Below are 23603 nucleotides of genomic sequence, written 5' to 3' on the forward strand. Positions count from 1 at the left end.
GAGATGGGTCTCAACAGCAGGATTATTCAAATCAGGAACAGGCTGTGATGAACTTTCCAGCATTACTAAAACATTATAATATCTGATGACGTTGGCATCTTTGGTTCTTATTTTCCCCTCTTTCCTTTCAGGATTAGTGCATCTGACATAGCTGGCCCTTCAGTTCTTAAAAATATGCAAATAATAAATATATCAAATAATTGACACTTCCTTACTTACGCCAAGATTAGTCGTATAATTGTCACAAGGTAAAACAGAGCCACTGCAGGGAGAGTGAAGTGTGATGGTCAGGATAAAGGATTAAATTAAAAAGCCTGTTACTGAACTTCACAGTTTGCTTCCACAGGGTATAAAGACTTTTGAAACCTTCGGTTCCGTGATGTAAGCGTTGTGCGTCGTGAAGATTCGAAGAAAACGTGGAAAGAAGCAAGGCGCCACTCGTACAACTCAGACATCATCCAGCAAAACCAAGATTTGAGGCCTGAAAACCCTTATTCGCCAGAGAAGCTCAGTTATTGCCCTCACGTTAAAAAAGGGCAAAAACAAAGAAAGCCCTCATGTTAGCACAAATGTATGGTACAGTACATGGGAAGAGGAACTACAGCTAGCAAGCCCCTGCTCTTGGAATGAAATCAGTGGGTAATCCCTGCCTTGGCAGAGCACTTCTCTAATGAGCAGGAGCTGCCACAGCTCAGGACCAGCTCAGTGAGCCGCTGCCGGGATTAATTAACTTGCCAGCAAGCAGCAATCTGCTTGGACTGTTCTTGTCCCGAGAGTTCAAAAAGAGAAAAGAGGGAAATTAAGGAGGAAAAGAGGATGAGTGCCTCTTTTGTCAATCTCCACTGAGGGGCCTGTAGGCCTCGCTCAGGCCTGGTGCGCGTCTGCGCTCGGAGGCAGCCTGAAACACACCGCGCCCGGGTTCGAGCGGGATGCACTGGAACACCCACTATAATTCAGGGCCCTGCTGAAGCCTGGGGCTGTGCTTTGTGGGAACAGCAGACGATTACACCAAAGGATCTAGAGACTTTCACTTTAAACACAGGACCATTCATAGATTTTTTTTTTGTCACCAGAACTACAAAAATGATGAGGACAATCTGGTTCAGAACAGTGCCTTTAAATCATGGGTATTCACTTCTGGCCTTGAAGGGCCAGGGTATCTTCCAGTTTTCATTTTATTTGAATGGCTTTATTTCAAGACTATATCACCACTGCTTGCAGGTCTGTAAAGATACTTGTGAAACCTGATGGATTTGTGCCCCCTGCCAAAAACATTAGCCCTTATTTTCCCAGTGGCTGAAATGCCCTCTCTGGACTACATTAATTCCAAAAGGTCAGCTGTCCTAAGTGAGAATTTATTTGCTTGTTAACTAAAGTAATGAGAGAGAAATATTATAATTGTAATAATAGTACAAAAAGAAACATACAACAGTAAAAGAAGAGCTACTGTTACAGGATTTATCCACACTTTATAGTGTGTACTTTACTACTCCAATACAGTGCAATGCATCAAAGAGCTTCTTTAAACTACAGAAAGCAGGAAGTCATAAGGCTTAAGTATTCTGATGCAAACAAAGATGGAGATAGAGCATGGGAACCAGTCAGGGCAGCGGTCTCTAAACAAGTCTGAGGATGCTAGATTTTTGTCTGTTTCACACTTGAAAAATAAAAAATTTCCTGTACTTTATCACACGCTAAGCAATTGTGATGGAATTTGAGTAATGCTAGTAGTACTTATTACACTTATGACTTATGGTAAAATGCCCCTTAAGTGCCAAGATAAAATCTTTCCAGTTGGCTGTAAACAATCAAAATGCTGCTGTTTCCTCTCAGTGTCTAAATATGGCCATGGTGTGCCAGAAGGCGCTGGTCCTGTGGTCATGTGACCCGTTCCCACAGCGTAAGAGAGACTGAGAAGAAGGCCTAATCCTCTTGGGTTTAGCTCTTTCACATTCGCTCCCAATCCATCAGCCTCCACAGATTTCCAGTACAGAGGAATGTGGGAAAACTGCAGGCAGCAGTCCCCTTCACAGCTCCCGTCTGCTAGTCCGCATCTCGGAAACACAGAATTCCCATCCTTTTTGCTGATCCTGAACGCTGTCAGAGAGACTGCAGTTCTGCTGTTTTATTTTTTTTTTGAGAAACAGGGAAACGCAAAGAGTCCCAATGTTTAAAAAGATGTGGTTTATTAAGTGGCTTGGGAATGAACAACCCTTGTTCGAGGCCTTTTCCTGCAGGTCAAGGACTGGACTCGCTCTTTGTCTGACCAGGCCGAAACAGCACCCTGGGTACTGACAGACTTGCACGGTGACCCTGCAATATGCCTGAGAGGACCTTGACTGGTCACCTTGTGCCATTCGCGGCCACTCCTTACATAACCAAATACAGCAACACATCCTTTAAAAAAAAAATCAAAACTCCTCAACGTTGGAGCACATTACAAAACCCAATTCACAACGCAATTAATCTGCACGGAATTAGTTTAAAAAAAACACCAACAGGCTTCCCGACATTTTAGGGTTTGGCCCCCTAACAATAAAACAATTTGAGAGCAGAGCCGCAACTTAATGGTAAAATACTGAAAATTAAAAATGAATGAGGAAAAATGATTAGATGATTAAGCTAAACCTCGAAGAATTAAGTATCCATAATCATACTCAGATTCTTTATGTGATGAGAAAGCAGCTGGGCTGAGGCAAAGTGAAGGCATTGGACCAAGATACAATGCATAGAATCCACAAACTCCAGGTGCAGATACAATTAGAAGAATCTAGGCCTACATCATGTGTGTGCATATATAATTGGTCATATTTGTGAATACACATAGAATTTCCTAAATTATGAAATCCATGTTACCTACGAAGCTACGTGAAATTGTTCAGCAGTTTGTTCTTTTCTTGGAGGTGGTGAAGCCAAAATTGTAAATAAGTGGAATGTAACACAAAGGCCTGTAGATCCTTAAAAATTCTTATCAGCTTTGACAGAAAAAAAAACAACAGCGCAAAATTATCCAAGTGAACCTCATTTTCTCTCTTCTTCTCAGACGTCACTCTGAGAAGGCTACGTTTCACAGCAGGGCCAGAGACCGCTGAATGGAGGCTGGGGAGGTTATCTGGTTTGATAAGCACACTTTGTTTGCAGATATGTCTGCACTTCAGCAGGAGCCGATGCGTAAGGCTGTGGATTGAAAAGCGAAGGCCAGCGAAGCCGCTGGAATGCAGGATAAGAGAAGAGACATGTCGGGACTGTTCCCTGGACAGCGCGAGGAGCTTGCAGTGGATAACAACCATCTCCTGACGTAGATGTAAACAGTCCTGCGGGCCTCGCATTCCACAAAGCGCATGAAATTCTCTCTGGTTCGTTTATTTTTAACCAAAAGTCAACTGTTGAAAACCAGGCCTCGGAGCTTCATGAGTGTACGCAGGTCTGCTCTCGCTTTTATAAAAGACGTTTTAATACGAAACATAGCCAGCAGGTCGCCTATGTAAACGTTATAATAATTACAGAGGGGCTAGCCAATTATTTTACCTGCAGTAAGTAAATATCCATTCAGCCCAGTTCAGGTTCATGAAGAGGCTTGTACTGTATGTCACTGTGTAAGTGAACAGCAGCATATCGCAAAAGGTGATTTTCAGCACTGTTTTTAGCTGTTTGGCACTGATTTGCAGGGAAAGCATTGCATAGGACATCAAAAATCATCATCAGAAATTCTAATAAAAAAAAATCAGTAATAATCTAAAGACAACTGTCACAACATGTATGATTCAAAGTAAAATCCCCTGGTTTGTTAACACATGACAAGCGATCTTGTTCTCCTGCAGCAAGAGGAACTTCATACTATTTCAGGGACACACAATAATATTCCCAAAGGGGCTAAGTGTACTCAGGCTTTTATTTCACTTCTGTTCATCACTTGGAAAGAAATCTATGGATCAGAAGTTCAGTTGCTTTGCATTGCCAGTCAACTGAAAAACACCCTGTTCAGAAAAAACAGGTAAAAAATGTCCAAGTTTCTCTCTCTCTTTGCTCTGTTTTTCTCTGACAATATTGCGTTAAACTGAACCTGCCACAGTTAGCCCAGACTTTATCATATGGTTTTGACAAATTATTACAGGAAAAAAAAGGTCCCCTGTAACTGACCTGCAGTCTTACGTCCCGGAGAGCACAGGCAACCTGGAACAGAAAACACTGATGTTAATGTTGGTATGTAGACACTTGTCCAGTCAGTTGGTCCACCGGTTACTTTAATATCAGCTAGGTTCAGCTTTCTGAAACACAGGTGTCCCAATAGATTCAGGTTTCCCGAATACTTGAGTAAATGGAAAACGGGGGCTTAGTGTTCTGTGGTCCATGTTACACTCATCAAGGAATGATGTAACTTTTCCATTTCTCCCATAAAAATGACAAATAAAAAGTTCCATGAATTAGAATTCAACACAGGATCATGTGATCAAATATGAGTGATTGTAAAATGTAATGTTATTCAACTTGAAGACCTTGATACCGACTTTGAAGACATTCAGGTAGGTCCACCTGCAACTATTGCCCTGACTGACTCCACACTTGTGACCTACTGCCCTTATAGTTGACTCCTTTAACTACCCCCACAGGCTCAAGATGCAAGGAGGATGCATGAGGGAGGCAAGACAACACAGTCATAAGTTGGTGGAGAAGCACAGAAACTTTTAAAAGTTTTCAGTGGGCAGCACCGTGCTTGAGCAAGGATCTTCCTGCAGTTAGGAAATCTAAGACTCAATATGGAACCTGTACAACATACTTTAAGATTTGAGGCACATGATTCAATCCAGCCAGCTATTTTCTAATCGCTTCTTCCAACTCAGGGTCACGAGGAGACGGAACCTATCCCGGCAAGCAACAGGCACAAGGCAGGGTACTCCCTGGATCGGACGCCAGTCCATCGCAGGGCGCACACACACACACACTTAGACCAGGGCCAATTTTCCCAGAAGCCAAATAACCTACCAGTATGTCTTTGGACTGTGGGAGGATACTGGAGCATCTAGAGGAAACCCCCAAGAACATGCGGAGAACATACAAACTCCACACAATGCTGCACATCACAGAGTCCTTCAGAGCTGTAGTTCTGGAGCTTCTGTAGTTAATGCAATCTATTTGATATACCTGCTTTGTTATATATTGTTCTAAGACATCTCTATGTTATTTAAAATAGTTTATTGCTACCGAATCCCCTAATTACCTAAATTGATTTGACCTTTGTGTGCTGTATTAATGTACATTCAGAATTCACATGCAATACAGTACTGAATAAAGGTAATGATCAACAACATGCGCAGGTAAACAACTGCTCTTCTGGCTTCTGTGTCTTCACAGAGACTCCAGTTGGCCAATGGCGATGTCACAGAAAACTGATCCAAAGAATAAACAGATAGGTCATTAAGTTATGGCTGGGAAACAAAATGCCAAAAGAGCTTTGTTTTTAACCTGCATCAAACTGTTGCATGACTACAGAAGAGAGATTATGATATCACAACTTTTAAAAATTGAACTTTAATGGTCTCGTCAGATAGAAACGGATATCTAACACCACGGCCACACAGTGAGGAGAAAATACACAGCAGAAGATTGTTCAGCACAATCCTGTCCAAAACAGAAGAACATTTGGCAGCAAGGAGACACTAACAAGACCCACTTCATCCTGACTCAGATACACAGGAACCTCAAACTGAGAAGCAGCTGAGAGCCAGGTGATCAGTCAGTTGGTAACATGTCATTTTCCAAAAATGAAAATAAAGTTTCCATCGCCAATTCCTCTTTCAGTGTTGAGAGCCACACTTCCTTAAGAGAGGCCAATTCAAACCACATCCAAGACAGCAAAACTTCAGCTGGAGAGCACCGGCAGAAAGTGGGTAGGAAAAGTGATTGGTGGGGAAAACAAGGGAAGAAATGATAGAATTTTATGTTTCGAATGTATAAATTGGAGAGGAACATCACACAACAACATTGTCTGCCAATTTATAATGTGCTCATACGCTGATATACTGTATAGTGTATTAACAGAGCTTCACACGTGCAAACACTACTTGTGGATATATGAAATAAACTGAATCAAAAATGAGACATCTTGACAGAAAGGGGAGAAAACCTTTTCTTCAAAAAGAAGAACATTTTGTTACTAATCATATGAGTTATGAAACACATCCAGTATGGCGAGACAGTGACAAAACATGTTTTGGAGTATGAGACAGAACCAGCTTAAGGCTGATTCACAATTACTTCCTAAAAATGTACCACAGAAAACAGCCGATTTCCTGAAATTGACTCGGTGAACCACCACTGGAGGAGTTCTCTCCTCTTGCAGTCAAAAAAAGTTCATGCTCCTGATTGTACCTTGGATTTAACAGCCTTGATGATAATAAAACGACTTGAGTCACCAAACCTAACCCAGAATAATAGAATAGTAGACACATCCTGAGCCCGGCATATCGGGACGAAAAAATAAAATCCATCACCTTGTCAGCCCAGATAATCAACAATTAAACGCTCCAACCTCTCAATTTCCTTAACAGATCCCGGACAAAAGACACAAAAGGTTATTACTTTCCTTTAAAACCTCATACAGCCCTTTGTTCATGACACAGGAATTTAAATATTCAAAGTGGCTCCCAAAGAATAGGTGGTTTTGTAGCTTATAGTTGGAAAATGTCCACAAATTCACGGCTACAATCTGATGCTCCATTAACATTCAATTGCCAGCTGTTATGATAAACCAAGGCTTTATTTTTTTTTTAAATCTAACACTGGGACAAATATATTTTTTCTCAATTTCTGTTACCTTGAAATGGATCAACGTTGCTTATTAAACTAGAACGCTATGAATTTCTACCCTAATTTTTTCTTGCTTCCAAAATACACACAGATCACAACTCCAGTAACTCTGTGTCAAAGCTTAAGCATTCAAAAATAAGCGATTGAAAAAAATGGCCATTTGGGGGCGAGCCTTGTACAAAGGGCTGTTTTTTTCCCAGAAGCCATTTAAGCTGCCAGTATGTCTTTTAAGCGGTGGGAGGGAACCGGAACACAAAGGGAGAACATACTTCCCCTACAAAGATAGCACCCCAGTTCATAACTGAACCCAGGGCCTCAGAGCTGTGAGGCAGCAATGCTAACCACTGGGCTACTGAACTGGGCCAACGAACTTGATCGGAACTTCGAAGCAATAGCTCTTCCCAAAATGAGCCAAACCCCAAAACTATGATTTATACTCTGAGCTAACTGAACTGGCAATTTAAAAAAGGTCAAGTGGAGAGGAACTATAAAAATAAAAGGACTTTATTTAACCAAAACTGGACTACAGTACGTACTTCTTTGAAGCTGGACCGGGTGTGCATGCTTTTGTTGACCTAAAGCTGCTAAAGATACAGCTTAGCAAAAAGGTAAGGACAGAGTAGATGACTGCAGTAAAGCACGGGAATTCATTACGAATCAAAATTGCATATACGTATTTGCATTCAATCACCATGTTTTGTTGAATGACTCTACATGTTTGTCTAGTTTTCTAATTTAGAGACTCCCACACAAAAAATATCAGTATGTCTGGGAGGGAATCCACATAATGCAAACTGATGTAATTAACAATTATAACTGATTAACAGCTACAAGAGTCTGGACTGAATAATGGACACTATGGGGGTAGAACAGACAGAAAAGCACCTGGCCAGGTGGAACAGCAGTTGTTTACACCAGACCTGTGCATGTTTGTTCATTTTAGCATTTTAGTTTTTTTCCCATTTAACAGGAAAAAAAAAACCTGTGAAAGTGACTTGCTAGCATGAATGGACAGCTAATCCACACAACAAAATGGAGGCATAAATTTCCTGCTAACCTCAGTCTGAATAACTGAATAATTGTTTCACATAGCTCTGTAAAATTCCAAAATGAATATCCAGTCACAAGGCCAAAACTCTATTCAGGACACATTGATTCCCGGGATAAATGGGTATTTAAAGAAAAACAATCAGCCTATTGATTTGCTAGGATATTCCTGAAAACAGACCCCAAATCACCCTCTTATAAGTCTCTCAACTCTGCCAAAACAAGAAAGAAGCAGAGCAACAAAAATGCTATTGTTTTCTGTAACATGCAGATTTGCCTATAGGATCAGTCCATAAGCCGAGGTTAATATTCCTAGCTGCCCATATGCTCTCTCACAGCGTACACGTCGAATACGCCAATTCTATTTCAAACAGTTGAGAGAAAGCTGAACACATACATGTGCCATGGCTCAGACTCCACTTTCACTACCGCTACTTCAATGAATCAGTTTCAGTTACCGAACAATCAAATCCTCTTTGTGTGGGTGAGCCAAGAGTCAACATCTACCAGGATTAAAAACTTCAACTCTGTGGTCATTTCTCTAACAAGTCCATTACTTTCCTTATTCCTTATATGAATACCAGGTGTCACAACAGCATCCAATTGGCCAAGGAATACCTGATACCAGTCCTGCTTGGTTTCATATATTTCATTTCAGTTTATGTTGTGCATTTCCAAATGAACAGAGAAGTCTAACATTTCCCCAAAGCTTTCATTTTCACTTACAAGTCTTTTAGTGTTATACAGCACCATCACAGCTAAGACTTAATGGGATATCCGCAAAACACTGACTTTTAATGGTACTGTAAACATGACAGACTACTGCAGTATTTATTATCACCCTCTTGTCAGATCTCAGGAGCTGGTGAAGTCAGGTCAGTGCTAGCCTGGGAATGCCCTGCAGAAAACTAGGCTTCTGCTTAAAGTGCTGTTGATTTGACCTGTAGGGGACATTCTTCCCTCTGGGATGATCCCAAGTCTTGTATATATCCCATGGCACTGTTCATAGAAGAAGGGGTGTTAGAAAAGGGACAGATTGATGTTTTCACACAGTGTTTGTCAAAAAGAGGCATCTCACTTTTCACTACCAATCTTACGTATGGGAATGTTTTTAAAACGATCACCCCTTTTCAACCCCAACAAGCAGCCTGACTATCATCTGTAAGACAGTCACTGACCACCTCTTATCTCATTTTGTTGCAGTGTGAATTGAGGCCTATTGAGTCACTTGTGCCTGTAACAATACTCTTCTATGAAACGGCTGTTTGAACAGTCACACACTCTGCAAAGATGCATAGAGGGGTTGGCATTAATCTGCATCTAAACAGACACAGAGGCTACACAGATATTTAAGAGTCTCATTAACAGTAACAGCTTCATATGCTACAGCTGTGAGCAAGGAGTTCATAGCCTTTGTCATTAAAGCAGACTGCAGGAAAAGGCACTGCATTTGTACAGCAGCTTGATGCATTTCAGGTTCTGCACATACAGTACAGCAGAGAAACTTATTTAGCGCCACACATCTGTATGTGCAACTTTCCACGGGGTAACCTGAAATACACTTTCAGTAGATTAAACTGCTTTTTCATTTGAAATATAATTTGTTCCCCTGGAGTTGCACTGCAAGCTGGTTTCTCGACTTGCCCTAGCTTATTTTAGTAAATGCATGACCTTCCTTTGCAACACCCCATGCACAAGCTTGTCACCCGTCAGAATGGTTGTTTTGCTGTAAATGCAAAGGGTGTGCATCTCAAAAGAAGAAAATTTCCCGCACCTTACGGGACTTCCTTAAAGAGGGAGCACCTTACAGTACAGGACACGTCCGATTACAAGCTAGAGTGATTGTGAGGGAGGAAAAATAAAGACGATCTCTGCTCAAGAAGGCTATTGCCTCAGCCAACTGGCATGCTATAAAACACTAGGATTCTATCTGGACCCCTTGAATGAAAAAAAAAATTGAAGAAAAAAGCTTTTCAGAGATAGCACTCCCACCAACAGAGGATGAATTGAGAAGTGGACCCTGGGTTCGGCTGCACTTCTCCCAGGAAATGCTGGCAGGCACAAGAAGCTACCTCTGTGGACACAGTAGCCCCTCTGTTAGAATGGATGAATCATAGAGGAACCCCCACAGCTTCAAAAAAAAAAGTATCAGATGCTCCATTCTTATCTCCCTAGACATGGCGTGCGCTGAGGGGACGCCAGCTGATAGCAGCAGAGTGGCGAGAGCCAGCTGATAAACTGCACACAGGCTCGACTTCCCTGTCCGTCAAAGGCCCTTGTCTCACACATCCAGGCATACCCCACTCTGCCAAGGGAGCGGAGAGGAAGCGGTGGGCCGCTTGATAAAGTCCCTTAACCCTCTTTCCCCAAACCTCACCGGCATCCCTCGGGGCCGGAACGTCAAGTCTCTGCGGCAGCGGGGACAATTAGGCTTGGGGACAAAAGTTTGCTGGTGGCAGCTCTACTTAGCAAACCAGTGCCCTTGAAAGTCAGAAGCAGACGATTTTTGTTGGCCGGCGTGGCCCAGATTTAAACCGAGACAGACGTCCGGTGTCGGCTGCATGCAAAATTAATGAGTTCAGTGGGAAGCTGTCACACTTTCGCTGTATCTGGCCAAAAGTTATTTTTTTGATTAAGGTTTCACGGCAATAAACTAAAACCATATATACACAGGCCTACAGCACATGAAACTGATACAAAAATAGTGATTTGATCAAATGGGTGGATGACCATCTTATTGATTAACCCTTTGGGTATCTTAAACCAGCTTTTTTTACTGTTCAGTTTTCTCCAGGCACCAGTGAATTACTACTGTGTTCCATTGCCCTGTTCAACCATTTTGGAACAAACAACATCCTCATCTTCACCACAGACCTTTGAGACCTGTGTGACCTTTCAGATTGTCTGAGCTACAATACCATGTACAAACTGTACTGATGATGCAGATAAGCAAATTTTTTTATGTCTCTATTTTAATGCATCTAATGTCATGTGGCCTTTTATGCAAAGGTTTATAAGATACTGAAACAAGCATGAACTATACATATTAGCCTGTAGCATGTAAAAGTGCATCAAACCACAACGTATTGTATGACAACACTGACCAGGGTTCACCACAACATGCGGAATGAAGTCCGAGATTCTCCTTTTCTCAGATAACACTACAATCATCTGCAGTGGACATGGAATTGGAGTTTCATTTAGACCAATGAAACAGCACCCAAGAAGCCTCACACTATTTTACAGACACTTAAAGAGAGACTGCTGAAAGTCCATTTTATGTTAGGCTTCACTAACTAAAGTCACTTATCCTGGTAAAAGGAGGGCTATAATCTATCCATCCCATCCATTTCCTAACAGCTTCATCCAACTCAGGGAATCAGAACCTATCCTGGCAAGTAACGGGCACAAGGCAGGATACACCCTGGGCGGGATACAAAACTCACACCAGGGCCAGTTTTCCCAGAAGCCAATTACACTAAAAGTATGTTCTTGGACTGAAGGAGGAAACCACAGCACCTGGAGAAAACCCACACAAACACATACAGAACATACCACTCCACGTAATAGCACTCAGGTGCAGAACTTAACCTAGGGTTAACCTTCAATCTGTACGACTATAACTACCATTTGTGCCTTTTCACTAGGGTTACAATAAACATCCCTTTACAAATTGTGATCTGAAAAGCGTGAAGATAGCTGTTCAGAAAGTCTTAAGAGGCTTCATAACAACAAACCCTTTCATGACTACAGCTGAGTGTGTTACTCAGACACATGGACCGGATCTGGAGCATGAGAAGGACAAAGACATCAGTACAGAGCCATAGGACCAATTAAGACGAATTACAGCTTCAAGAGCTGCTTTCCAGTGACCTTATTAGGAGCCACTTTTAACGTTGGTTCTTACTGTAAAAGTTCACTGAGTCCCAAACAACATTAAACCCTGTGTTTGTTAAGGAATCAGTCGTTCCCTGTACCAGAGGACAGGTGGAATAATGGAGAAGGCTTGCATATTTTAAGGCTAATCTCCTCAAGCAACAGGGAAAGTCCTAGGTTTTAAAGCCACTATAGAGACGTAAACATTCTCAAAACCATTTTGGGACATAGCAAACCAGTAGATCTCTTCAGACTCAACAGTGAAACATGAACTAGTGTGGCCAAATGAAAACATGGAGCTGCATTTATTAGCTTTACCCAGAGGGTTGTGGGAGTAGGGGTCAAGTTACCCTAGCATGTTATTGGGTCGATACCAGGCCTCTCTCAAATAAAGACAATACGAGATCCTCAGATCAAGAAGCAACCAACTACCACACGGGCTGAAGTGCCTCCTCCTGACTGCAATCTTTCTTACTGTCCTTAAGACACAAGAGAGTATTATTAATGCACAAACTGTTGCTCTAATGCTGCTCTTGCCAAGACAGCACAAACACTAACACCATACTATTATGACAACAGGTTTGGTACTACTGGAATGCCTGCGCGCCAAAGAACATAACCACGCCAAGTACTTGGTATTCATAGGGATATATCACAATTGCTAGGATTCTGCTGTGTGGAACAATTTGTCTTTACTGCAAGCCAAGAGCTTTTCATGCACAGGGAGGGACTGGGATTGCATTATAAACAGCATCTTTTTTGTTTATAAAGCTTTGATATAATAGTAAGAACACAAAGTACTTTGATTCACTATGAGAACCAACAGGATTTCAACCTTTAGGATGCAACCCTAAAGAAAACATGATGGGATGCCACTAGCAGAAGCTACTAAATGTTATTATTCTTACATGAAAGATAAAATTTCCCTTTGTGTAGGTTAGCTGATCAATCAGTGGCTTATAACCAATTCATTCCTTTGTAGTTTTACTATTTAAACACGTATAAAAGTCAGGCTCACTGGCAACTGCTAGACTTCGAGCACAGACCCTCTTATACGATTTGGTTCACACACCTTAGATTCATGACATTTTCACCTAAGAGGAAGAGGCATTATTACATATTATTACATTATTACATAAAAGATAAAACTTAATTTACAAGCTCCCACAACAGCTCATGTTTGCCTATTTTTTATTAGAGCTTTAAAAATGACTACAACTTCCTCACAGAACCTTTGAATCATGTCTCTGCAGTATACAGAGAGCTCAGGCTGTTCACAATCATGGACAAAACATGTCAGATACACTGACTCAAGGCCCCCTCTCCCTCTGTTTGAGAATCAAGGCAATCAGCGAAGTTGCAAGAACACAGATCTGGGTGACAGAGCAAGGCTTTTGACAGTACCTTTGTAAAATTTCCCTTGGAATTGTGCGGTCAGATTTCTGGTGTATTATTCCATTGGAAACTGATGATAAAAAGTCCCCTCAAAAAATCATTTCAAAATTCCCTAGCTGGTTTTCTAAAGACAGAATTGCAAAAATCAAAGCCTTTTTGAATTTAAATGTGGGTCTGACTTTTGATTTGGTAAATTCGTGGGACCAGAATCACACAGTGTACAGTAACATGCTTAAAAGTCCAAATTTCCTAGTCAAACAAATAAGGTAACGGAAGCCCTTTGATGTGTGACAAAAGCTCTGTAGATTTTCACTGGAATGCAACCAATCTCCACAGAGGTAAAGTACTTTCCAAAGAGCACTTTCTGCACATTCACCTGAACAGTACTTCCATTGTTCATCCCTCTTGCAGGAAAACACAGTATAATAAGGTGAACATTCCCAACAATTCAGATACTACACTTCTTTCCTGATCACACTGGCATCTCACTTTTGAAATAGTAAGTACATTGACCTCACCTACTGTGCAATGTTATTCTTGTTTAGATTTAGGTTTGTCATATTCCTATGGCTGTGAGAAGACCTTGTGCCACAGAGTCAATCTGTTCCTATAGCACTGAAAGCTTGGAAGTACATGGTAAGTAAAGCTCTGTAAAACCTCAGCACTGGATCACAGCTAAGCTTATCAATCAACCAGAGAATAAGGATGAAAACTCCATCACTTCAATATGCTACTTTTCACAGCAAAATGAGTTTAAATAAAGCAGCGACCATCTCCCCCTGTTCGGGTGGTGTACAGTGGTGCAGAGTGACAGCAGCTGAAGAAAAGTCCAATTAATATCTCTCTCACAACAAGTGCCGAAGGCTTTCAATACGAATTCCCACCAGAATGACGTTCAATTAAAAGATGCCTTTTCCAACAAAGCAAACAGGTTAACAGTCAAATTACCTGTGAGAAACCCACCGTCACCCCAGTACAGCAGGAGTTAATTGAGTGCTGGCCGGCCAAATTCATCTCACCAGCAGGTACACTGATGTAGAACCAGCCAGCCCTGCTCAAAATGGGGAGTGTCGCGATTCAGGTTCTGTTGAAAAGCGGGTAGAGGGACAAAATAAAAATAAATGGAAACCTAAATCATAAAACCCTACTGTATGTATGTTTACTGGATTTTGTTACGGGAAAGAAGACTTCAACTTTAGGACCCTAACACAACCCGGTGAAAAAAAAATGTTTATTTGCTTTATCTTAGTGGCCAAAGGAAACTGCTCCAATGATGAACAAAGCTGATAAACTTGGACTTCAAAATCAGGTTTCAGCAAGGTCTCAATTCCTTGTAAGACGAGCATATCTTTACATATTTTGCCCCCGGAGGGGGAAAAAAAGCACAAAATAAAAAAATATTCAAGAATCAGAAAGAGCAGTGTCTCCCCTCGGCCACACGGATGAGATAAACCATCAAAGGGAGATGTTGTAAACAAGGATGTGAGCTGGGATACATGTGCAGGTGTGAGTTCACAACAAGAGAGCGCTGAGGGAGGCAGGCAGGCCTCTTCTACAGAGGCACGGTCTGCTGCCAGGGAATAGATCCTCCAGGGTATAACCTGCTGCATCCTGTTTCATAACGAGGTAGCCTGCCAACACAAAGCAAGCCACTGGCCTCCAGAGGGGAGGTTTAACATTTACAACACTTCACTGGAGTGTGAAATTACATGTAACGTGTAACAGAATCAATGGGTGGCACTAAGAACCTTCTTGCACACTCTTTATTATGCACAGGTGATAAAACATCCCTGTTAAGTCTGAAACCATCACATTTTTGCTTCTTTGGTTTTGTTCGGGTTGGGCAGTACGTTTTTAGCATTGTGGTCACCCCACTTGAGGCCCTGGTTTCAATTCCTGGGCTGCTATCTGTGTGGAGTTTGTATGTTCTCCCCACGTTCATTTGGGTTTCCTCCCATAGTCCAAAGACACAGTGTACTAGTAGGTTAATAGGCTTCTGGAACTGCCCTGGTGTGATTTTTGTGAGCGTCTGTATCTGTGCCTGCGGTGTCCAGCGATAGACTGGCATCCCATCCAGAGAGTATCCTGCCTTGTGCCTGCTGCTTGCTGGGATAGGCTCCGACTCCTCTGCCACCCTGAACTGCATGAAGTGGTTAGAAAATGGGATCAAAGTAACAGAATCAGTGCAGGAGGGGTCGCTCAAGTCAAAGTAAAATGTGAGTGGTACACAAAGCCTCAATGACACAAAGACCACACAGAAAGACCAATCCTTATTCATTATTGCCTCTCAGGGACAGCAGCCAGTTTATGTCATGTCTACATCCAATTCAGAATGGTGGACTTGAGATTCTCTTTTGCCTCGTAATCCTGATACCTTGGTAGAGGCCGTCTACTTCAGTCTACTAGGAGATACCTCAGCAATGAAAAGCAGTGTCGTTTTCAAGAGCAGTAACCTGAAGCAGACTTGGGGTCAAATGCATTAAATGAAAAAGCCAACAGCTTCCTGCTGTTGGAATTCTGAAAATGAAAATAAGTACTACAGTAAATACAATAATACAATACTAAATACTAAATACATCACTTAAACCAAACAGGACATTCCTCAATGTAAGACATTCACCCCCTGACAAACACAAACACCAGTGTAAAAAATAGCGTATCATCATTAATTTGGCTGATGCCTTTATCATCATTTTCCAAAACCACAATAAGAATGCAAAAATGGGATAATGTTTCTACACGGTTTGTTTTGATAGAAATGACTCACTTCTTACAAAACTGAAATTGCACCTTTTGTCTGTACTTTAAAGGTTCACGAACATGTGCTGGTTTAGGGCTGAGCTCATGACAGCTGGTACAGATGTGATCCGCAGGCTTCAGCATGAACGGGAGCTACATACAGAGGGGAATTTAACTCGAACATTATCGAAGCTTTCCAACAACGTACTGTTTTTCAAAAGAGTTTAGAACAGCCTATGAATTTAACAGACAAATTCAAATACTTCCGATTCAAAAGAAAAGCTGGTCTCAGTATTTAGCTGCATTTGAATGAAAACGCACTGGCAGTTGACCCCAAGTCTGCCTGAAAGAACTGATTTTCCCATTGCGGCTCAGTAAAGCACAATGCCTCCAGGCAAGACTGGAGCACAGCAAGACCAGGTTTTCCAAACTGGAGTCCTCTAATGATAGTGCGCACCAGCCGAGAGGCTTTACTGCAAAATACAATGGACTACTATCACCAGCTCGTCTACGACAGATTTAAAAAAAAAACACAACTTGAAAAAGGTTTTTTTACAGCCAAGATGCGAGCCCTGGATTTAACCTCCTGTCCAAAACCTGAACGTTTTAAGAACATAAGAAAGGTTACAAACAAGAGGACATCATTAGTCCCATTTTTAGCAGCTGATTGATCCAAAGGTCTCATCCAGCCATTTCTTGACCGAAACCAAGGTACAGTACTGTATTTAACAACATGGCTGGGTAGCAGTAACAGTTAAATGCCCTTTCAATAATGTCCACTAGTGTTCTTTGGTTTGTGTGTCACTGTTGAAGTCCACTGCATTGACTTTGTTGCCCCTTTGAGGATTCTGAAGGCTTAGATCACATTCTCTTGCAATTTTCTCTGTTCAAGACTAAAAGGGGTCTGATCCTTTAACCCGTCAGTTTAGGACATTCTAAGCCCTGGAATCAAATCTGGTTGCTGTTCTGGAATTGGCCTCCGGACTGAGTTCAGGGCAGCATTATTTTTTAGAAGGTGGTCACCAAAATTCTACTCAGTATTCTGAATAAGGTGCATTTTGTTTCTAGTGCATTACACAATGTTAATATCTCATCCCCTGCTTTAAATACAATACTTCTAACTATATATTCTATGACTGTTTGCCTTTTTATTTCTTCCTCACACTGTCTAAAAGACACTAGTTATGTGACAACATAAAACAGTCTTTAACCATATGTGCTCATAAAGCTCTTAATGCTCATTTCCTATTTCCTTTTAATGGTGTATATTTTTGCTACCTGCATGTACTGTAATACTGTGCATTTGTCTAAATTAAATGTCATCTGAGATACTCATTTGGCACATCAACCTTTTCCCTTTTCATTGACTGGAGGTTTCTCATTATCGTGTACATTTTACTTCAGCCTTTATGGCTATTTTCCTGTTGTAGTTCTTGAACATTTTATCATTTATTTGAGTCTCCACTGAAATATCTTGAAATGGAAGTTCTTTACATCTGTCTCTTGGATAACAGGCTTTTTAACTGCGCTTGAAATTCATTGTGCTCATTTTCCTTAACTGAATGCTGCTGCTTTTTTATTCATTTTATAAAGTGCTTTCTTCTCCCTTATACTGGTCCAGACGGATTTGTTAAACCACATGGGATAGTCTTGTTTTGCTTTTGATTTACTCTTAGAAATTGATTTTGTGGTTCAAGCAGAATCACGTTATCTCCTGATATCTACAGTAACCCTGTGAATACTGTGAACCCTGTGAATACTGTATCAGATTTATAGTCACTTTCTCCTGCATGGCATGACATGCAGAATCTGACCCAGTGCTGTTACCATAGTGATAAACTAATACTACCACTGCTTACCTCAGCTTGGAACACCTGGGCCAACAATTTTGAAAAAGAACAACACTTGTTCAATATTAGATGAAATCAGTTATTGTGAGGGCTTTATATATTGTAGCTATGATGGCATGATAAATTTGGATTTAACTTAAGGTCCCAGTTTCTCAGAATGACATTTTTGAAGCAAGCCTGCCAAATGTCACTCACAAATGATTTTTTTGTTGTACTGAAACTTTACACAGGTACCTAACAGTGCCATTTCAAATCTTACATTTAAAACCGACAGGTAGTGTCAGAATTTATGGAGACGACCAAGCAGCAAACAACTTTGAAGAACAACATTCATAAAATATAAAACACCACACACATAAACTTCAATTTATGTGCATTACACAGTATCCTTCTGTGTAAGGAATGCAAGTTACTTCTGTTAAACTCCATGTTAAACTGATGCTCCTATTTAAATGCCATCTGTAGAAAAACCTTCCTTAGTTCCATTCAAAAGTAGTCTTCTGTTATTCTTTACAACATACAAGCAAAGCAAAGAAAATTGAACAACTTAATATTGCACCCACGTTTCCAAAGTTCAAAATGATTTCTGCCTGTAAAAACAGGCAAATAAAGATTAAAGCATCTACAGATCTTGTTACTTGTTGATGGTGAATTACAGATTCAGTAAACCAAAATTGCAGGAGGTTAGTAAACTCCTAGTCTAGAAAACCAGGGAGTGGTACAGTATGTTAGTCACATTCTGTATCAGAGTTTCATTCTGTCAAGTGTGGAAAAGTACAAGCAAGCAGAACTGAAAAAGGACAAAATGTGTGAATGAGTGTTTGGTCATCTGGCTGGCACCCGCCTGAGCTCAGCCAAGCGTCTGTGCCGGTAGACAAACTGAGACAGAGTGTGATGATCAAGTGACAAGCTGCAGTCAGAAGGAAACCCCCAAGTATTTTTTTTTTCATTTTTAAGTGGGAAGACACTCCAAACTTTAATCCCTTTCACTATTTCTGACAATCTGAAGTAAGCAGGGGGAATTCCATGCACTTTAGAGAAAGATCCCCTTGCTCTGCAAAGGCAATAAATTCAACAGGGATATGTCTTCCTAGGCTTGACAATTTCAGACACCTTGGGAGCCCTGAATAGTACTGATGCTTACCGGGATAGGCTCCAGCTCCCCCACGACCCTGAACTGGATAAATTGGTTAGAAAATGAATGAATGGATGGACGATCAAGCCTTCTACTCAAGTCCACTGTTTCATGGGAAACAGACTTCCGGTGTTATTAATCTTAGGAACAAACAGTATCTTTATTCTGAATAGAGGGATTTACAATGATATCATTTCTGGCTTCGCACCAGCTTTCCAAATTCACGGCCCACTTTTCAGAATTACTCTCCAGTATTATCATGCTCCTTTTTGCTAACATGTCGAACTCAGGGGGCTAAATGGTTCTCACACCTACAAAATGGCATTTGGAGTGAAGTCATTGCCGTCATTTCTTATCCTGTATAGCAATTAAGGTTATAAATAAAAACGTGGCTGGAGGCGATACAGAATTTCCACTAATTTCTGCTACATTCTGGCGAGTACTATTCTCAATCGAAGGGAAAATAATGGCTAATTTTCTGACGAACATTTGGAATACTTGGAACAACATATACAATATGAATTATCCTGTATAAAGAAGGTATGAAAAGAGGAGTACTGGCGTCATACACAAGGTTTAAATTATCAGAAAACACTTTGTTGCAGCATATTCATTGCAGACAAAAGTCCCTTTTCGGCTGGGTAGAAAATATGCATACCTCTTCTAACAAAATAATTTAAAAACATTTAGGGGCAATTTTTGCTTGCACAACATGCATGATGGAAAAAGAAGAAGTATTTGTACACTACAGTCCAACCTACTCTAAAAAGTCTATGCAACTACGACACTTCCTGCAAGTCGCTTGACAGTACTCTTGGCGTGAGTATTAGGTTTAAGGTCCTGGTAGTGGACCACATTACTTGGGACACACGGACACTGCTTATAATACATCAGCCTGTCTTTTGGGTGAAGAAAAATATTTCAACTTGAAGTTAAAACAAAACCAGAAAGTATTAGGCAGACGGACACAGAGTTATACATCATGCTATGTTATGAATTCCACAAATACTATTTGGCATACATGGCATATGGAATTTGGCAGCTATGGCAAGAAACTGCAGTTATCTACAATATAGTGGCAAGCAATGATTTATACAGTTTAAAAACGTCTTCAATAGGCAGGCCCTTTTATAGCTTCATTGCCATGATCATGTGACGATATTTAACCAATGAAAGGCCTTTATCATTTTGTATGATTAATAGGGTGTACCTGTACTTTATTACCAACCACAATGCAACTCAAGATTTAATGAATGCCATGGCCTCCAGTCATGTATCACAGTAATGAAGGTAAAAACCTGAATGAAAACAGGCCAGATGCAATATTAATAACCCAAACAAGGGAAACTGGGAAACTTATAATAAGACAAAAGGCAAATGCAGAGGGTTGTACAGTATGTGCTCCAGTGTTTACATAACGTGATGTTCTAATTAGTCTTTTGTGACAAATACAGTAGGTAGAAAAAGCTTCTGGTGGGCATCGTCACATAGCAGATGCTGTTACTTTATCAGGAGCTCAAATCTTCTACTTCCAGTCCAGTCATCTTGCATGAATGGAAAAATACTGAAAATGTAAAGGATTATTAGACTTTTAATGGAATTTTATACTAGATGGTTACCTTACAATAATTTCCAGCTGGATACATATCCTGCTGTACAACACACCTGACACTGTTGCAGGTTTTGCTTAGATCCGTATCAGCCCTGCGTGTGGACGTTTCCTACTAAAATGTTGTAACACCGCACTTGTGAAATTTTGTGAAGTTGCTTCAAAACAAATCTCGGGGTTGGCATTAATTATCCAATCCCCACACACAAATAAACGCTTGCAACTAGTTTAGAGGGAAGCAAATTAATGTTGCACACTGCCTGTTAAGTTCCTGCTTTTGAAATTTTTGCTTTTGAAATTGGTTTTGATGGAACTGTCAGAAAGCATAATAAAAACCCTAGAAAAGTATAACATTTCAAGGAGTATTTATTGGGTGTGAAATAAGTCAGAGACAGCATTAAAATTAATATACAGTATATGTATACTATTCTTCAGTACTCACTAGAAAGTCAAAGCTTTTAGGAATTCCTGAAAAAAATATGTGTTTTATCACGGTACAGGAATTCTATAGCGGACTCAACGATCACAGAATATAGATCACAGTACTGTAGTCCTAGAAGTTTTCTACTTCTGCTGTGACTGGAGACTTTGAAATGACTTCTGAGACAGTTTGCTGCTACGGCCACATTCTCTCGAAATAATTTCAAACAATGATCTCGGGTGTCTACAGTACGTCTCACTCCACTCAGTGTCCCGACAGAAATCCAGACTGCAGTATTTCTCAACACACGTGATGAGCAAGGATAAATGTCAAAACCTGTGTATTGTCTTGCAAAAAAAAAAAACTACAGCTGGTGTGTCATGAATTCTAAAAACACAACCCTTAACTATGCTTTGGGCAAAAAGAATGAAAAATTACTCGTTCGAACTACACATTTTGACAACTGTCCTGATGTGTTTATGACAAATTTGATGTTTTTCATTGGAGCAAACGCAGGCCAAACATCATGGAAATTCAAGTCATGCCGTCTTACATTTCTTTTAAAGAGATCATTCTGACCCAGCTCACTTTTGTGTTATCTAAGGTGTTAAGAACAAAGGGATTGTTGCAATTCTTTCCCTTAAACATAGTTACCGACATTTGCATTACGTTTATGCTAACTTAATGGACAAGACAGATTCCAACAAGGTGAGTCATACCCGTATTTATCTTGCTTTAAAAAAGAAATGTTATGGGTGTGAAAAACCATAAAAGGACGCAGTAATTTAACTGTTCGTCTCTTAAATCAACTTTAATTTTAAAATAAGAAGCAGCTAAAAACAAACAAAAAACTATCGTTTAGGTCGCACGCAAACTGGACAAATAGCAGAAAACAGCAAAGGTAATTTAGCCATTCGCGTTGTAGTCATCATTTTATTTACAGGCTTGATCGATGTCGTTTACTTTAGGCTAGAAAAGCCTAAGAAACTACAAAATATACATTATAGGCTTAACTGACACATACTAACCGGTCCTTCAGCGGATGCCTCTCTGTTAAGAGAATCATAAACCGTAGGGAATTGTTATCTGCTTCAGACAATGACAGCAATATAATAAGAATTTTTAAAAACGACTTGGGAAAATGAGAATCAATGAGAAACCCACTGAGACGTGGTCGGCTAGTCCCAGATTAACATTTGGTTTACAAGATGATTTCTCACGCTGAAGAGAAAACTATACACTGTATCTTTCTGCCTTTTTCAGCAATGCAGGGCTACCACAGACTGTCATTGATCCTGTTCTAAATGCCAAGTATCCGGATCGGTTTAGGCAAGACAGAAGAGAATAAGTTACTCACCTATTCGGGTTCTTTATATCCTTTTGGTAGCCTTGGTCTCAAATGCGACGTGTTCCTTTTGAATGAAGTCCGAGGTGTTACTGTTACTCCGTCATCCAAAGAAACACACACACACAAAAAGACAACCGATACGGCACGCAGGGCTCAGAGCAGAAACGAAATGCTAGGAGTGATCTGAAATCCCATTCAAGAGATCGGAGGGCTGCAGCGAGGTCATTGCGGGGATTGCCTGGGGGAAAAAAAGCCAGCACCGATTTTGAGTGCTGAATTAAACTTTTATAAAATCCAAGGGATTACAAAAGGCAAGGAGATATCCACCTCCCGAATGCCTTGCCTAATAAACACATGGATCTGGGGGAAAATGGAAAAAAAAAGAAAATAGTTTATTACGGGAGATCAATCTTTTGCGCAGCAGCGCAGTGCGCTGCCTAATCACATATGGTGAAAAACAGACCTTGGCTGAAGGAGGCAGACAGCGAGACCATTCGCAAGGCTGGGAGCGAAAGGGGAGGTAGGATCGGGCGAAGGGCGCTACGGAATCCGCGTAAAAGGCTCCCAGCTGGTGTGGCTGGGCGGCTATCCCACTGCTGCCTGCGTACGATCTTTTAAGAATCGGAAGAAGCCAATGGATTTTAGAAGGAGGGGGTTTGGGAATTTACATATAAAAGAACCCCGCCTAGTGGACACCAAAGGGGAACGCTGCTTCCCAGAAAGGATGGCCTTGCTGGTGCCCATATATGAACACCTTGATGTGACACGTTATATATAGGCTGGGGGAACGCCTGTGCATGACACTATAGCGCTGCCAGAAAAAAAAGACAGATTTTTCGAAGTTCGTGTTTCTGATGACACAGGATGGTGGGTGACTGGCTTTCAGGGGTTTGGACTGTACAGTTGTAGGCGAGAGACTGAACATAAAAATAAATCAGGAGCACTGACAGAACTTGGATGGATCGTGGCTAGTGGATTTTATACATTCCAAAGCAATCTGAGCCGCTGGCCCTGTAATTGACCATTTCTGGACAAACAGAGTACTGCGCACATAGCTTTGCCATGCACACAGGCACAAAATGTATTTTTAGGAAGAATGAGACAGTAATTAATCAGCAGTAAGGTTCTGTTAAATACCAAAGTTCCTGCTGTGAATCTGTGGACTTCATACAACAACAATAAAAATCTGATTCTGATACACTCACCAAATGTCCAAAAAATGTTTCCAGAGTGAAGAGAATGCAAAGTTAAGCCAACTGAATGAATTTATGTGTTCATTTTTAGAACAGAGAGGAGGAAGCGTTCTGGGCCCAGGTTCAGTGTTACTGTGTAACAGTGCTTCAGTGTAAGTGAATGTCAAAATGAAATAGGAAGGA

The 23603-nt window shown here is 40.9% G+C and overlaps 1 protein-coding gene across 4 annotated transcripts in view; it reads right to left on the reverse strand.

The window, feature by feature from the left end:
- src (SRC proto-oncogene, non-receptor tyrosine kinase) overlaps nucleotides 1–22819 on the reverse strand; it is a 58724-nt gene extending 35905 nt beyond the window's left edge. Inside the window, exons 1-3 of one of the 4 annotated variants that reach the window (XM_088608391.1) lie at nucleotides 22237–22818; nucleotides 14074–14209; nucleotides 4141–4173 (exon numbers count right to left, since the gene is read on the reverse strand). The gene's annotated coding sequence lies outside the window, so the exon portion shown is untranslated. Of the gene's footprint in view, nucleotides 1–4140; nucleotides 4174–14073; nucleotides 14210–22236 lie in introns of all 4 variants that reach the window. The other 3 variants (XM_088608390.1, XM_088608396.1, XM_088608393.1) reach the window with 3 other exon arrangements.
- Between the last annotated feature and the right edge of the window lie 784 nt (nucleotides 22820–23603).

Source organism: Lepisosteus platostomus, chromosome 15, assembly GCF_059453375.1.
Source record: "Lepisosteus platostomus isolate fLepPlt1 chromosome 15, fLepPlt1.hap1, whole genome shotgun sequence".
Lineage (NCBI taxonomy): Eukaryota > Metazoa > Chordata > Actinopteri > Semionotiformes > Lepisosteidae > Lepisosteus > Lepisosteus platostomus.